The following is an 18,228-nucleotide window of genomic DNA, read 5'->3' as shown; positions in this document are numbered from 1 at the left end:
TCAAATTGTTAGAAATTTGGGGAATTCTATTCTTTTTGGAAATTGTTTTGTAATCAAACACATATCGATGTTTAATCTATATACGTTTGAGGGGGCGTGGTAGAATATGTGGGATCCAATGGTTGGATTCGGTAAGTTCTCACCGTTGGATCATCTTGGAGGAAGATTAGGTAAGTTGGGTAAACAAGGCAACTAGATAAATTAGGCAAGTGGATTAGAAGAGGCAAGCAAGAGAGATTAGGAAAGTAGATTTGATTTGGTAGATTTGATTAGGATTATTTCCTTCTATAAATATCTTAATTCCATTCCATGTTTATAAAGTAAGTGCTCTATATAAGCACACATTCATCCCTTGTAAAAGTATCCAAAAGTTTAGTGAAATCTCCTAAATTTATCAGAGAAATAGATGATTACTCATTTTCTTCAAAATAGAAAATTACAACTTTATTTAATCCTAAGAGGTGAAATGCAACTTTTCTAGTTAATAAGAGTCCTAGCTAAATATCCTTCTTACCTACAAAATACGTGAGAGTCGTAGCTAATGGCAGGAATACTACATAATATTCATTTTCTAACTAGGTAATATCTAATAAGAAGATAAGTGCTAAAAATAAGATAAATAGTTCGCATTACTATCATTCAGCATTACTAGAAACAACCGCGCTCTTCTCCTTGTCGAAGCTCTTTCATCCGTCCGAGTGTTTTAAAGTTTCGTCTTCGTGCATCCATTTCCGGCATCAAAACCGACTTTGAGGGCATGTGTGGACGTAGGTAATGTTCTTTCTTGGAAAGTAAAACTTTCCAAGAAGGTTTTTTCTTTGGAATTTTGAACTCTGAGGTTTGGTTCACACACTTCAATTTTCTAGGCTTGTAAATTAATGTTTGGCTCACCTCCTTTAACTTTCTGGAATTGATTGAGGAAAGTTTTATACGATGAAAAACTTTACCTACATCCAAATATGCCCTTTAGGATTCTTCGCTAGCAAAACCCTTTTCTGTTTGCAACTTCCATGAAAAAGGAGTGAGTTACAGCACATTCGTTACCGTCCAATACTTCTCATTATAAGGAAAAATTATGGGAAAAATACATTTACACCCTCTCAACTTTCTGACACATTCGACGATGACCCTATAGTTCCAAGTCATCAACTACACCTCCTGACTTTTCAATGGGTTTTTTTAACGTGACGGAATGGACGAAAACGAGGAAATGCCTATAATGCTCATGTCTTCTTCTTCATAAAATTCCTCAAAATTAGGACTTTTACAGCTGAAGGATAACCTCACCAGGAAACCTCGTCGTGAGGGTAGCAATAGAAAAAAGGGTATTTTTGTCCTTCAAATATTAACCCAGGTTAGTTTGAGCAATTCCCTGAGGTTAAAGTGACGGCCCGTCAACAGAGAGAGGTCTACCTTATACACATTGAAAAGTTAGGGGGTGTAGTTGATAACTTTCAAACTGTTGGGTCATCGTTGAATGTGTCACCAAATTGAGGGGGTGCAACTTTATTTTTCCTAAAAATTATATCTCCACCCAAACCGTCTAGTAGGTGATGGGCCACAACGTAAGTCGGTTGTACCCAAAAAATCATTTTCCATAGGATGATCTCAGCCCTCCGATCTATAGAGGAACTGCTAGTTATGGGAACCTCTATAGATCTGAAGGCTAGGATCATCATATGGAAATGATTTTTTGGGGAACAACCTATTTTCGTTATGTTCCATCACATTGACGGTTTGGATCATCCTATGGTGTGGTCCCTACAATACTTTTTTGAAAAATAAGGGACTATAAGGCTTACACCCAATCATATCTCACAAAATAGAAGTTTTTTTTTTTTTTTTGGTCTCTTAACGTTACCAAATTTGTCAAATTGTCTGTCCAAGTACAAGGTAATTCCAACGTCATATCTCCGGCCGTTATCTTGAATCTAGAAGGTTCTTTTTTTCCAAACAAAGCAAATTACCAGAATTGTTTTGCAAAAGCCTCAAATTTATATCTCCACCCTGTCAAAATGAAAGAAGCGTGGAGATATCACTACCCTTATGATTTTCTATAAAATGACACCTTCTCTTCTCTTGTTTTCCACGTTAGGGCTGAGAGAGAAAAAGCGATGAAGAAGAAGAAAAAGAGAGATGGAGTCGTCTTGAGAAGGTGAGGAGTTAAATTCTTCCGTATTGTGTTCTTTTATTCTGACTGATAGATCTAGGGTTGTTGGTATTCATTTCTTTAACTGTTTTTCTTTATCCTGTCCTCTGATTCTCATGATAATGATGTAAATCTTTTGGCACTGTTTAGATTAAAGGAAGTTTTTTCGAAAAGTTTGGAAAAGAAACTTTGTTTTCACCAGAAGTATTTCTTGCAATCCAAACAGGGCCTTTGTGAATCACATTAGATCATAAATAACTACCTCATGAGATTGGATAAGAAACAAGGTTAGAAAAACAAATCAGAAATGCCTTTCTCATGCAACGGCCAGCCGCTAAATGACTTTCTACGAAAGTCCCTACCAAAACCCTTTTTACACACTATAAAAGATAATTTGAACCATGGTTGTTCCATTTTTATCTAAAAGGACCTTCAATTTGTATTATTTCCCACTAAATTTTGAAAAGGAAACCCATCATTAATAATTTCACATCACACTATAGATTCCGACTTTAGCTTAAATGGTTTCGCATCAAACACCACACGGTTACCTCGCATCGGAATTAATTACTCCCAGATATGCTAGAATGACCTTCCAATACTTTTCATTCTAAGCAAGCTTAAATTAGTGTAAATCCTATCTCCACCCCTTTCGTTTCTCCCTAACAGAAAGCAAGAAATTGAAGAGGATGGAAATATCGACAAATTATATGGTAAACACTCATGTAGATTGGTATTGGTGATGCAACAGAAGTAGCAGTTTTGATATTTGATCCTCCAGCAACACCTTACAAAGTGTGTTGCTGTTTGATCAAATGTCTAGGGCGATACCGCCAATACCGATCTACATGTGCATTCACCCTATAAAATCTCAGAAATATAAATTTCTTTTAATAATATTAATATAAATACAATTGCTAGCCATTTTTTTATCCTTTCGCTGCACTCTTAAATTCTTTCATTCATTACAACTAGTTAATTGAAGCCCTAACAAACGAGCTTGATTAAAAGAGAAATGGTAGAAGTAACCAAAACAATAGATGAAAATACCTTTGTCTTTTTTTGTTTCCATGCTTATACGTAAATTCCAATTGACAGGATTAACATGGTGAATGAGATGGGTGATATAGGAAAAAGAGGTACGAGTCTAATCTTCTTTCATCTTTTATATGTGGATGGAGTATAGATTTCTTTGTTTTTATAACATTATCTAAATTGTTGGAGTTATTATATGGTGCTGGAGCCTATGTGGTGCGTCAAAAGTTCCGCCCTTGATATTTGATCCTACAGAAGCCTCTTAAAAAGTGGGCTACCATTGGATCAAATATCAAGGGCGGTACCACATGCATGGTACTTCACACTAGGGCACCATATAAACACTTGAATAATAAAACTTTTAAACAAATGTACATCAATGCTAGTGCTAAGAATATTAGGACTCTTTGGATACACTGTATTAGTCGCTATTTATCGATGAGATTCTCAACTCAACTCAACAAAGCCTTTGTCCCAATATTTATCGATGAGATTATTTTAATTTAATCTTTTCTGATTACAAGCTCATTATTAACTAGATATCATGCATGCCTTCTAAAAATCTTCTACTTCAAGTTTCTAATATTGAGTATAGTTGAAGCTATAATAATTAAAGCTCTATAAACAATAAAAGGCAACCCATCTAACCCGATTTCTAAAAGAGTGCTTGCCCACAAAATCCACTTTTACTATCAACAATAAAAGGCAATTACCTCAACCCAGCCTAACCAAGGTAGCATTATCTCAATGCGAATCCCTCCCATTCTGAAACTTGGGTTGGAACGGGTCAACTGCAACCCAACCTGCCTCTAAATCTCTCAACCCTAATCCAACCCATCTAACCTGATTTCTTAAATGGATCTGGGTTTGTTTTGCATTGGTCTATAGTGAAAGCTGAAAAAAAATATAAGGTCAATTAACTGTAAGATTTTAAAAATCACAGTAAAAAAATTTGGGGGACGCAGTTGGATCGACTTGCCCAAGACCTTAGTTATAATCCAATTGGGTTGTCTTTTCCCAAGCCTAACCCAACCCATGCCAAAATCCGGATGACCTAGTTGGATTCGGGTTGAGCCCGACCCAAGTTCAACCCGTAGTTACATTTAAGCCACAGCTAATTCAAGAGTCAAGACAGGAAATCCAAAATTCGACCGTACCACAACAAGCTTTTAACTTGCCGCAAGCTTTTTTCTAAGCTACCCACATGGGTTATAGTTGTCAATACTGCCACCAACAACTGGTAAACTTTTAAAAATATCAGGTAGATCGTAAGCATCTTTGGAATCCAGTTTCGTATTTGCAAATAAGCTTAGGGCTCGTTTGGATACCACCTGCATTTGTATTTTGATTTGGATTTGAGTTTTGGATACAAAACACATCAATCATCTTCATGATCATGTTTTAAGAGAGAGAGAGAGAGAGAGAGAGAGAGAGAGAGAGAGAGAGAGAGAGAGAGAGAGAGAGAGAGAGAGGGAGGGAGGGAGGGAGGGAGGGAGGGATGTCTCACTGCTGCCGGAGCAACGTCGAGGAGCAGCGATGGTGAAGGAAGTTGCCACAAATATTGATTTCCAAATAATGTCTCGCAGAAAAGATTTGAAAATCGGAATTGTTTGCACTGTTGTAGCTGATTTGGAAATCTAAGGTTATGATCCAGTTCAAAATATTAACTAAATCCAAATCTAAATCTTGTTGGTATCCAAACGTAGCCTTATTTTAATCTAATCTTATTTGTAAAATATTAGATATTGAGGCCTCTTATGAAGCCATTAAGTATATGTCATTTCCAATGCTGTTAGACTCATTATTTCCAAATAATCATATTTAACTTCAAGACCATTTGCATATAACATTTTCTGCAAATAACTCTGATGGAGATCCAAAAGTGACCCTTAGCCCATGTTTGGCAACCATGAATTTGTTTTTTTATGGAATATTAGCTTACCAACTGTTGAAAAGGGGGCAAAGAGAGTAGGAGAAAGAGAGAATTGAGAGGGTATGATTGGGGAGATCCTAAGGGGGTGTAGAATAAGGAAAACAAGAACTCACTTTTGAGTAGAATTTCTTATTTTCCCTATCTTCAGCGACTTTTCACCCTCTCCTCACTAATGCATTCCCGCCCAAGTCTCTCTCTCTCTCTCTCTCTCTCTCTCTCTCTCCAATTGATAAACCAATATTCCACGGAAAAACATTCATTGCTGCCAAACATGGCCTTAGGGCCTCTTTAGATGCTACAAAATTTTATTCTTAAAAACAAATAAGATGAAAAATGATAAATTTCTATTAATCTTAGACAATTACGATTTACTGAAATCTGTCCCTGAGTTATGTCATTCAAAGATAAGCATAGAAGGAAAAGCTTATGAAAGATAATCCTAATCTAATACCTAAATGCTTTATTGCCTAATCTACAACAACTAACACCGTAGAACCAATTTTACTAGATTTGATATACTAACATAAGTTTATTTTGGTTTAATCTTATTTCTAAAGAGTATTTATATGGTGACCGAGTGTGAAGTTCCGCGTGTGGGCGGTACCGCCCTTGATATTTGTTCCAACAGCAGCCCACTTTTTTAATAGGCTGCGGTTGGATCAAAATCAAGGGTGGTACTTTTCACGTACTACCCACACAGGACTTCACGCTCGGCCACCATATAATTTCTCATTTCTAAATAGGACATTATGGCTTCTTTGGCTTCCAAAGAGGCCATTAAATATGGCATTGCTAAAACCACTTATAGCCATTATTTGCAAACAATGAAACAATCATATTTAACTGAAAACTACTTGCAGGTAAGACCATAAGCAAATAATTTTTACTGGCATCTTAAGAGATTCCTAATAACCATAATTGTGGGAATTACACGCAGTAATCATACACTTTTGGTTAGCCCATCACAGTTTCTTCAACATGATATGGATCATTGGTCCATTTGGGTTTTACTATTGATGACAATAGCCTAAAAGTCACACACATATGATGATCTATATGCACACTTAACTCTTCGAGACCGTTCCAGATAAGCATGTTCAATCAAACCAGAGAATCAATCCAATTAATGATTCAAACCATCTCTCTCTCTCTCTCTCTCTCTCTCTCTCTCTCTCTCTCTATATATATATATATATATATATATATATATATATATATATATATATATATATATATATATATACGAGAAAGGGAGACCAATATGATATAATAAATATGGTATTGGAATAAGAGTTTGTTTAAATTTTTTGGTTTAGGGGAGGGGATATAACAACAAATATTAGTTAAATAAGAGTTTATAATAAAAGAAGAGTTAATAATAAAAGAGATAAACTCTATATTCAATAATAAAACATAATGCCACAATTGACACGGTAAAGAAGAGTACATTTAAAAGTGACCAAAGGAGTGTTGACACGTGTGGACACGCGTGGCGTGTCGGACACAACACAACACATGTGTCAGCAATAAATTCAAAGTGTTAGCTAAATCATAACAGTAAATATAGGATTGATGATTGGGTCACATTTTTAGTGAAATATATGAGCGTTTGCATGTTTTCACCTTTCTTTTTGTCATCCCCAACTTGCTTAATAACTTGAATACTGTGCTCTGGTTCTGTTTGACTTCTTGTTGAAGCTGTCCTTGTATAACTTTTATGTCAGGCTAATATCTTGAGCCTGAAGTCTTTATCTTGCTATCTATTCCTTGCTCATCAACTAATGTAGGATTCTGTTACTCCAGCATTTGTGCTTGATCCATCCAAATGATGGAGGGAAAGAGAGAACTTCTGTATGAAGTATGAAAACGGTCACAGGGAGCCCCTGAAATGGTAAAGTCATGGAGTCGGCGGGAGCTTTTGTAGATCGTCTGTGCAGAGATGGGAAAAGAGAGGAAGCTGGCTTAACAAAGTCTAAAATGATAGAGCATCTTTTAAAATTTCTATCTGAGAAGAAATCTAAAAAAACATTGACAACAAACACTTCAGGTCACACCCTTCCCCAGGAAACACCCAAATCTCTTCCCAAAGACATAGGAAGATGGATCACCCATCCCGAGTGGCCATTGTAACCAACCATTTTCCAGTTGACAATGGCAATTTAATGCACTGCAAAAACTTAGCTTGTAGGGCAATTGTACGAAAACAAGATGAGTTTTGCGAGAGATGCTCGTGCTGTATATGCTACAAATATGATGATAACAAGGATCCGAGTCTTTGGATGGTTTGCAACTCCAACCCTCCTAATCAGGGCAATTCATGTGGCATATCTTGCCGTATTGAGTGTGCTATTAAGCATGAAAGAGCTGGCATTGCTGAAAATGGACAATATACAAGATTGGATTGGTGCTTTTATTGCGTATCTTGTGAGAAAGTGAATGACTTGCTTGGGTAAAACTGCCTACATGCTTATTTCTTTTTATAATTGTGTTATTAACCTTTACTTTATTGTTGGGGTTTGGAATTTTCTTCAATATAAAGACCCTATCGTCATGTTGTGTGTGTGTGTGTGTGTGTGTGTGTGTGAATCTTGGCATAGGCATGCTATTTAACATCTTTTTTTCTACTAATATCAATTAGAATAGACCTAGAACTTTATGTGCCCTCCCAGCATAAAAATGTTGGCCTATCTAGAGGCTATTAAAGATTCTCAAATATGAATATCTGATTCTTGTGATTGTGGTTGTTTCGAGTGTTTGAAGCTGCCAGAGAAATGGTGCAGAGCGGGCAGCCTTAGGCTGCGTACCATATGTTGGTTAAGGCTTCGATGCACATTGTTTGGACTATGGAAGTTGAAAAGGCTTTTATATATCTATTTTACTGTGGGATTCGATGTAAAACACTTGGGATGGAAGGATGAATGAATGAGGCTAGCTCTTCTGGCATTTTGTTGGTTTCCAATGAGGAGTTTGTGCCAATATGTTGAGGACCTTTTCATTGCCAGGCACAGTAACCTGTTTCCTCCTATGATTTGTGGACACGGACAAGAGTGTCACGTGTCGACACTGGCACAGAGTGTCGGACACGGAAAACCACCAAAATTTTGAAACATTGACACGTCTAAAATAGAAAGTATATAAAATCATAGTTTGTCGATATGGATTCGTGAGTCGAGTTTCAACATGGATATGAGTTGTCTTCCATGGCAACATCTAAAAATATAGAAATTGTGACACGAACGTACACATAAAATTATTGATTATTACACAAATATGTGTCCAGACACCCAAATTAACCGACACACCTAGCAATACAATTTAAAAGTGTCCAAAGGAGTGTCGACATGTGTGGACATGCGTGTTGTGTCGGACACGGCAGGACACATGTGTCAACTATAAATTCCAAGTGCCGGCTAAATCATAGGTACTTTTCTCTCTATTGGGTTCCTCAAGAAGCACGCTGAGAATTGAATTTGATTTTATCATCTGGAAATTTGGATTTGCCAAGGCAACGCTTTCCATAATGAGAAAATTGTTGTTAAAAAACTGGGGAAACATGTCTTTCTGTTGATGGTTATTACTGATTGGGCGGCTCTGTCTCAAAGTTGTTCACATAACTGAATTATGAAGAGATAAAACAAAGATGTTATGTAATATGGTGTCTAACAAATTCTATCATTATAGATTATTATATCTATTAACTTTCAAATTGTGTCATTATGCCTTAAAGTTGCAAATTTTGACAATGTGGTGTTTTGGAATTCTGCAGTTTTTTTTCTTCATAACTACTTGTATACAAGAAGGATTTTTCTTAGGCTTTAATACAAGTGATATGTAACCTTTTGAATTTCTAATATTTGTTTCTACACGTAATATTTGATGCCTATGTGTAATCTATATGACATCTTTATTAGTTCCATAATTCTAGGTATTTCATACCTTTTTTTGAATGATTCTAGGTATTTCATACTTATTACGAGCTTTTTCTCCTGTTAATAATTATTAATGCAACGGAAGAAAATTTCTACTTGAAAACTCTATTACCCTTACACTTGTAAATGGGGGAGCTATACTCATGTTTTACATGAATTGAGTGCTAGTACTTCTAGGAAACATGTTAAATATCCATTTTGTTTTCATTCCAAAAGCTTGAGTAAATTAGATATTTATTTATTATGTAATTAGAAATAGTGATTTGTATCTTATAATCTATAACTTTTTCTTTCCTGAGTGATTTAGAGTATGTGAAAATAAATTTCATGTTTCAAACGCATATCACTCTTTTTTTTATAATTATCATGTTTTCTCTTATTACTATCACATATTTGCAGTTATAATTTCGAGTATGTATCTTATAAATGTTTTTTTGAATTTTTTATTAATTCCATCTAATTTATACGTGTCTTATATCCTATGTCATTGTATAGAATACCTATATCTGTATTTGGGTCAGATATTTTGGAAAATATGGAGTCATATCTCCATTCCTGCGGCCATGTCCATATCCATGTTTGTATTTTGGGTATCATAAGGCAAGATTCTAATGCTTCAAGGAGTGATTTTTCTCGGGCACTTTTTTTTTTGTTCTTCTCCTTTTGATTTAGCCTTGGGGTTCACCTCGACCGCTTTGTAGATTTTCCTTGATTTGATTAGTATATCTGTCATTTACCCTTTGAAAAAAGGCTATGATTTAGTTGACACTTTGAATTTATTGCTGACACACGTATCCTTCCATGTCCGACATGACACGCATCTCCACCTGCGTCAACACTCCTTCGGACACTTTCAACTGTACTAGTATAAGTTATTGTGGGTGTGTGGACATGTTTTTGTGTTGAGTCAAGTGTGACATTCTGTTTTATTTTTGCATATTGTGTTTACCTCTTTTAATATTAACTATTCTTTTATTATAAACTCTTTTAAGCTCTTCTTTGACTAATATTTGTTGTGGTATCATATATACTTTCTATTTTAGCAGTGTCCCCATTTCTAAATTTTGGGGGTTTGCCGTGTTCGACACTTCGTGTCCGTGTCAACACGCAACACCTGTGTCTGTGTCCACTAATCATAGATAAAAGTTCTATTTCTGCTCAGGCATCTATTAAGTGTGCAGTGTAACCTGGTTAGTTTGGATTTTGCCAGTTTTCTATTTTGAGGAAAGGGATTTTTTTCCTTACAAGTACACATATCACAATCAATTACTTGAAAAAGTCACTTGGTTTTACTTGAGGTTCTTCGTTACATCCTGTTATTAACCAATTGCAATTACAATATCGGCACTCGACTATACTAACAGTTTCATTCGGTCGTACTGTCAGTTTTTGTGAATGATTATTTTTGTTTATCCTTATTAACATGTTTCCAAGGAACATCCTGAGGTTGGGTGAGAAGCGAAAAGCATTCAGTTTAGGATTATCTGTACTTTTATGGTTAACCAGGATAAAGTAACAGTTACGTTGGTTTCTTACGAGAAATGGAATCAATGGATACCTGCACATGGAAAAGACATGTTTAGCTATTGTTTATGTGAGGGCAAAAGAGCTGAGGTACATGCGTGTTTACCAATTCTTCCTGCAATCATGTGATGATGTTTCACCTAAATCTCGCAAAAGACCTGTCACATGGTTGATATTGTTTGCTTTTATTGGCGTAGAGGATTTGATATAGTATTTGTTACCTTTTTTATTATGTTTCTGAGGTTTTGTTTAATTCCTCAAGACCTTGTTTCAACTTTGAACCATGAACAAGCTCTTTTTTTCCTTTGTGTGACAATCCCGGCAGGATTCCCATTGTACGAGAATAATGTATTGCTTTTTGGGTAAATTTTATATGTTACAGGGCATCAGTCTTGTTCACTGTTAAAGGGCTGGGAGGCCTTGCTCTATATTGTAAGCAAAATTTAAACAAAACCTACTGGTGATGTTAATCTTCAAACTTTTTTCTTTGGCGTTTATTAGACTTTGTAAGCTACGTACCTTTGAACCTACTTAATTGCATTTCTGGCTCCTAACTTTGGATTGTTACTACTTGAAGCATCAAAATCTCAACTTTTAGTCGCTTGAAAATTCTCGGACAGAAAATGATGTCCCTACCTTATCCTGATCCTTTTCATTTCGTATGTTGTTTTTATGAGAAGTTAGCAACTGTAATACAAGGTGTAGATCACTGTTTAAAAACCCTTTCCCCTCTTCATCTGAGTTAATGATTAATTCGTCCTAGTTGACTCCGTTTACATTGGGTAAGTTATTGTCCTAGTGCGAGTTTACAAACAATGGTTGAATGGCTAACTAAAACTCTGCTTTCAAGTCAAACCCTTTCTCGTTTGATGCAGGTACGATGCTGGAGGCAACAGCTAATAATAGCGAAGGATGCTAGACGAGTTGATGTACTGTGTTATCGGGTCTCTCTAAGCCGCATACTTCTCGGTGGAACCAAGAAATACCAAAAGCTACATGAGATTGTGGATGAAGCAGCAAAGAAGCTTGAGGCAGAAGTTGGATCTTTGGCATGTGGCATTGTCAACAGGCACTCATCTGGTACAGAGGTTCAGAAGCTGTGTGATTTTGCATTGGAGACGCTAGACTCTATACTTTCTTGTGTTTTGAAAGTGTTCCCTGATTCTAAGATGCAAGGTATGGATTGCTTGGAAATCCCTATAACATGATAGTATATCTTGCTTGCTCGTAAGGCAAACATGGACAGTATCAAGAAGTCATTTTGAGTGCTTAACATTTGCAGATGCCAGTTTGATGTCTCCCACCATTATCAGCTTCGAAGATGCGTCTTCGATTTCTGTTATTGTGGTTTTGGGCTCAGAAGATGCAATATCAGAAGAGGTTGCAGGTTACACCGTATGGCATCAAAAAGCTGATACTACTGACTATCCAGCAGAACCAACCTGTACTTTGCTCATACCAAACACATGATTTTTGGTATCAGATCTTGGTGCTTCCTCTTCGAGACAGGGTTTGAGCTGAAGAACAAGCTAACTGCGACCTCATCGTGGATGAAAATAGGGTTAAATGCAAGATTCAGAACATGCTCTTAAACCAGCCTGTGTGTGGAAATCGAGTCGGTGGAGAAGGCGACCATCAATCTTTGTGCCGTTGGCATGGTCTTTGATCTCATCCTCAGCGACATGGAGATGCCGCTGGTATAAAAGACGGGCCGAAGGTAAAGCATTCTAGTTCTTGTAGGGATAAAATTGCCATTTCATTCTTGTTGGTATGATCTCCATTTGTTTTCAGCCATACATTTATGGAATCGCTTACATGAAAATTGAATAACATTTCTTTACATGGGCTATGTGTCTCATCTCATGCAAAAACTAGTTTTGGGGAAAAATTGTCATTCCATCACATCAAACTCAATCAGAGGATAAAATGACTAGAAAATTTACCCCATAGCTGCATCTAATTTTGAGTCCAGCAGTTCTGTACTCAAAGTCACTTATCAAACGAAATGATATCAGCACAATCATATTTTGATAATATGCATGAACTCACCTTGCTCTATATGCTTAACCTGTTGTTACAATTCCCAAAAAGCTTTAAACCGCCTTGAACAGCTGGCTAAAGCACATGTGATAAGTTGAGTTCGTGCCTAAATCATTTAGCTTCTCAAAATAGTTCCTAAATGAACAAAACGCCCAAAATTCTCATGAAAATATTCATGTTTATGATTAAATATATTTACAAAATAATTTGTGAATCTTCGATTAAATTCTTGACATTGCTATTGGATAGGCAGCATAGTAAGCACCGTGACTATCCGATCACAATCAAGACCTCTGACTAGAAATTCGATGTAGACAGGTCGTAACATAATGTCATAGAATTTTTTCCAGCTATGAATCTAGCTACTTTCTATGATAGCTAGTTAAGCTATGGCAGAGATCACCATATTTTAACTTTCTAAGGTGGTGGTTTACTGTGTACAAAGTTCACCTACACAATGAGCTCCTCTCATGATAATAAGAATAAACATATACCAGTAGGTATAACTCTACGATACATGTTATATGACATACACGTCAAGATGTAATTCTAGATATGTTAATATATTCACGAACTGGGTGTTACTAAATTACACTTGTCAGAATTAGGACTGAGGTACATGCCTGTTTACCAATTCTTCCTGCAATCATGTGATGATGTTTCACCTAAATCTCGCAAAAGACCTGTCACATGGTTGATATTGTTTGCTTTTATTGGCGTAGAGGATTTGATATAGTATTTGTTACCTTTTATTATGTTTCTGTGGTTTTGTTTAATTCCTCAAGACCTTGTTTCAACTTTGAACCATGAACAAGCTCTTTTTTTCCTTTGTGTGACAATCCCGGCAGGATTCCCATTGTACGAGAATAATGTATTGCTTTTTTGGGTAAATTTTATATGTTACAGGGAATCAGTCTTGTTCACTGTTAAAGGGCTGGGAGGCCTTGCTCTATATTGTAAGCAAAATTTAAACAAAACCTACTGGTGATGTTAATCTTCAAACTTTTTTCTTTGGCGTTTATTAGACTTTGTAAGCTACGTACCTTTGAACCTACTTAATTGCATTTCTGGCTCCTAACTTTGGATTGTTACTACTTGAAGCATCAAAATCTCAACTTTTAGTCGCTTGAAAATTCTCGGACAGAAAATGATGTCCCTACCTTATCCTGATCTTTTTCATTTCGTATGTTGTTTTTATGAGAAGTTAGCAACTGTAATACAAGGTGTAGATCACTGTTTAAACACCCTTTCCCCTCTTCATCTGAGTTAATGATTAATTCGTCCTAGTTGACTCCGTTTACATTGGGTCAGTTATTGTCCTAGTGCGAGTTTACAAACAATGGTTGAATGGCTAACTAAAACTCTGCTTTCAAGTCAAACCCTTTCTCGTTTGATGCAGGTACGATGCTGGAGGCAACAGCTAATAATAGCGAAGGATGCTAGACGAGTTGATGTACTGTGTTATCGGGTCTCTCTAAGCCGCATACTTCTCGGTGGAACCAAGAAATACCAAAAGCTACATGAGATTGTGGATGAAGCAGCAAAGAAGCTTGAGGCAGAAGTTGGATCTTTGGCATGTGGCATTGTCAACAGGCACTCATCTGGTACAGAGGTTCAGAAGCTGTGTGATTTTGCATTGGAGACGCTAGACTCTATACTTTCTTGTGTTTTGAAAGTGTTCCCTGATTCTAAGATGCAGGGTATGGATTGCTTGGAAATCCCTATAACATGATAGTATATTTTGCTTGCTCGTAAGGCAAACATGGACAGTATCAAGAAGTCATTTTGAGTGCTTAACATTTGCAGATGCCAGTTTGATGTCTCCCACCATTATCAGCTTCGAAGATGCATCTTCGATTTCTGTTATTGTGGTTTTGGGCTCAGAAGATGCAATATCAGAAGAGGTTGCAGGTTACACCGTATGGCATCAAAAAGCTGATACTACTGACTATCCAGCAGAACCAACCTGTACTTTGCTCATACCAAACACACGATTTTTGGTATCAGATCTTGGTGCTTCCTCTTCGAGACAGGGTTTGAGCTGAAGAACAAGCTAACTGCACCCTCATCGTGGATGAAAATAGGGTTAAATGCAAGATTCAGAACATGCTCTTAAACCAGCCTGTGTGTGGAAATCGAGTTGGTGGAGAAGGCGACCATCAATCTTTGTGCCGTTGGCATGGTCTTTGATCTCATCCTCAGCGACATGGAGATGTCGCTGGTATAAAAGACGGGCCGAAGGTAAAGCATTCTAGTTCTTGTAGGGATAAAATTGCCATTTCATTCTTGTTGGTATGATCTTCATTTGTTTTCAGCCATACATTTATGGAATCGCTTACATGAAAATTGAATAACATTTCTTTACATGGGCTATGTGTCTCATCTCATGCAAAAGCTAGTTTTGGGGAAAAATTGTCATTCCATCACATCAAACTCAATCAGAGGATAAAATGACTAGAAAATTTACCCCATAGCGGCATCTAATTTTGAGTCCAGCAGTTCTGTACTCAAAATCAATTATCAAACGAAATGATAACAGCATAACCATATTTTGATAATATGCATGAACTCACCTTGCTCTATATGCTTAACCTGTTGTTACAATTCCCAAAAAGCTTTAAACCGCCTTGAACAGCTGGCTAAAGCACATGTGACAAGTTGAGTTCTTGCCTAAATCATTTAGCTTCTCAAAATAGTGCCTAAATGAACAAAACGCCCAAAATTCTCATGAAAATATTCATTTTTATGATTAAATATATTTACAAAATAATTTGTGAATCTTCGATTAAACTCTTGACATTGCTATTGGATAGGCAACATAGTAAGCACCATAACTATCCGATCACAATCAAGAATTCTGACTAGAAATTCGATGTATACAGGTCATAACATAATATCAAAGAATTTTTTCCAGCTACGAATCTAGCTACTTTCTATCTACACGATGAGCTTCTCTCATGATAATAAGAATAAATATATTTATTTCATTTAAAAAGAATTATGCCATTGAATGTATACTATTACTTTTATCTTCACTGTCTTTTTTAATTTAAACTGTCCATTTGGAGGGCATTGAAAAATTAACATTTACTAGTAGATGAGATCATTTGATAAAATTCTTGGTGGGACTTATCCATTTTTGGGTTCTTCCAATCCATCCACTAATCTTGCTAATAATGTAAAGTAATCAGCCACCAAAGTACTCATGGTTTACTAGTCTCACGAGCAACTATATTACAAAGGTGGATGGGTAATTTAATCTCCTGCTTCAAAGAACTATATAACCTAAACAATTTTACTAGAAAGCATTTTCATTACATAATATGCATATACATCATATTGTTCCATTCCAATAATTTAAGTGATGATTATTATTATGTGCGCAGAATCTTGGCATCAAATTTTTAGCCACCGACCACTTTTTAATGGTTTTTTTTCTCTTTTGGATGAACAAACATAACATTGTTAAACAAAGGAAATAAAAAGTTCAATGTAGGGGAAACAACATTAAGGCGGGACACAACCATCTTCATCGTGGAAGTTGCATATCTCAAGATGAGGGTATGAGAAAATGTTTGGAATGATTCTTTTCCTCGAACCAATCAACTTCGATAAACACCTTAGTCATTACTAAGATAAGATGAACCCTCATGTAAATCTGGCATCCCAGTTTGCATATCTCGATAGATGCCACGTCCGAGATATAAGTCTATGATCACATGCAATTCTCTGACGACGTCATCCATCTGCATTCGATGTCTTGGCGATTTTGCACAACAAGAGACACCAATTCTGTACATTGAGACCATACATTCATGCATTCTAAGTCTCATATTGCTATGATTTTCGTTGTTAGTATTGTTGACAACTGGGACTTCTTCTGAGAGCAATTGTGGGTCAGTGATCTCCATTACTCGATCTGGTAGAGCCATCTTAACGAACTGATAGAGACTTAGGCCATCCGTAAACATGCTATCGGTACGTAGGACTTTTTCCTGTGAACATCTCTAGCAACAGGATTCCATAACTGTAGACGTCTCCATATGTAGATGCCTTTCCACCCATACCATACTCTTTCCATTTCAACAGGAATATAAAAATCAAAGCTTTGATCTTGTTATAATGAAAATATGAGATGTTGCAAATTAAAGCTTCATCGCATAATTAAGTTAATTAATGAAAAATTCAGAATTTTTATAAGACAACAAAAAAGAATAATTTTTTTTGAGAAAGCCATTTACCTGGAGCAACATATCCAATAGATCCCTTTATCATCATCGAGCTACTGTTTTTGTTAGGACAAGTAGCAGTGTCTTCAAAAATAAATTGTGCTAACCCAAAATCACCTACATGGGCACCCATGTCATCATCCAGGAGAACATTGCTCGGCTTTAAATCACAATGAACAAGTGGTATTTGTCCATGGTGATGAAGATAATCCAATGCAGAGGCCACATCAATGGCTACGTTTAGCTTTTGTATAAGGGTCAAGTTCATCAGTGGATGTTGCCCATCTCTACTTTGATGCAACCACTTCTCAAAACTCCCATTAGGCATGTACTCAAAAACCAAAGCTTTGAAATCATTGCCTTGGTAATCAATACTTGAGCAAGAAGTTAAGATCGTACTACACCATCTTGACGAAAATGTCAAAATGATGCCATTCTAAGTTGTTTCTCTATGATAACACAATTTTCGAGGAACTTTAATTCCTTATACGACACAAGGAAAAGACTCAGATTTTACACATCTAGGGGATAATGCAAAAAACTGTAGAGAAAATGGAAACAACGAGCGAGGTTTGTAGTAGTGGGATCTAGCGAGCGACACATTCTCCGCAATAATCAGGAATCATTATCTTTTTTGGCAAACATAAGAAGACATTCCCTATCACCACTCACCATCATCAAGGGATCTCGTCAACTTTTGACACTATTTATCAAATTGTTAGAAATTTGGGGAATTCTATTCTTTTTGGAAATTGTTTTGTAATCAAACACATATCGATGTTTAATCTATATACGTTTGAGGGGGCGTGGTAGAATATGTTGGATCCAATGGTTGGATTCGGTAAGTTCTCACCGTTGGATCATCTTGGAGGAAGATTAGGTAAGTTGGGTAAACAAGGCAACTAGATAAATTAGGCAAGTGGATTGGAAGAGGCAAGCAAGAGAGATTAGGAAAGTAGATTTGATCTGGTAGATTTGATTAGGATTATTTCCTTCTATAAATATCTTAATTCCATTCCATGTTTATCAAGTAAGTGCTCTATATAAGCACACATTCATCCCTTGTAAAAGTATCCAAAAGTTTAGTGAAATCTCCTAAATTTATCAGAGAAATAGATGATTATTCATTTTCTTCAAAATAGAAAATTACAACTTTATTTAATCCTAAGAGGTGAAATGCAACTTTTCTAGTTAATAAGAGTCCTAGCTAAATATCCTTCTTACCTACAAAATACGTGAGAGTCGTAGCTAATGGTAGGAATACTACATAATATTCATTTTCTAACTAGGTAATATCTAATAAGAAGATAAGTGATAAAAATAAGATAAATAGCTCGCATTACTATCATTCGGCATTACTGGAAACAACCGCGCTCTTCTCCTTGTCGA

General features: G+C 36.3%; 3 pseudogenes across 2 annotated transcripts; 2 read left to right on the top strand and 1 right to left on the bottom strand.

The window, feature by feature from the left end:
* Positions 1-6,945: 6,945 nt before the first annotated feature.
* On the top strand, positions 6,946-11,772 carry LOC143864179 (VIN3-like protein 2; annotated as a pseudogene). The gene is made up of 2 exons (XR_013241116.1): positions 6,946-7,566; positions 11,446-11,772. The product of XR_013241116.1 is annotated as a VIN3-like protein 2 (transcript).
* A 2,177-nt stretch (positions 11,773-13,949) lies between these two features.
* LOC143870016 (VIN3-like protein 2 pseudogene) lies at positions 13,950-14,841 on the top strand (annotated as a pseudogene). The gene is made up of 2 exons (XR_013244921.1): positions 13,950-14,310; positions 14,417-14,841. The product of XR_013244921.1 is annotated as a VIN3-like protein 2 pseudogene (transcript).
* Positions 14,842-16,582: 1,741 nt separating this feature from the next.
* LOC143870015 (putative LRR receptor-like serine/threonine-protein kinase At3g47570 pseudogene) lies at positions 16,583-17,167 on the bottom strand (annotated as a pseudogene).
* Between the last annotated feature and the right edge of the window lie 1,061 nt (positions 17,168-18,228).

Source organism: Tasmannia lanceolata, unplaced genomic scaffold (assembly GCF_043159265.1).
Source record: "Tasmannia lanceolata isolate RefF3 unplaced genomic scaffold, GAP_Taslan_0.1 ptg000003l, whole genome shotgun sequence".
Classification (NCBI taxonomy): domain Eukaryota; kingdom Viridiplantae; phylum Streptophyta; class Magnoliopsida; order Canellales; family Winteraceae; genus Tasmannia; species Tasmannia lanceolata.
The sequence above is the reverse complement of the archived record's forward strand: the minus strand, read 5'-3'. Positions and strand labels throughout refer to the sequence as shown.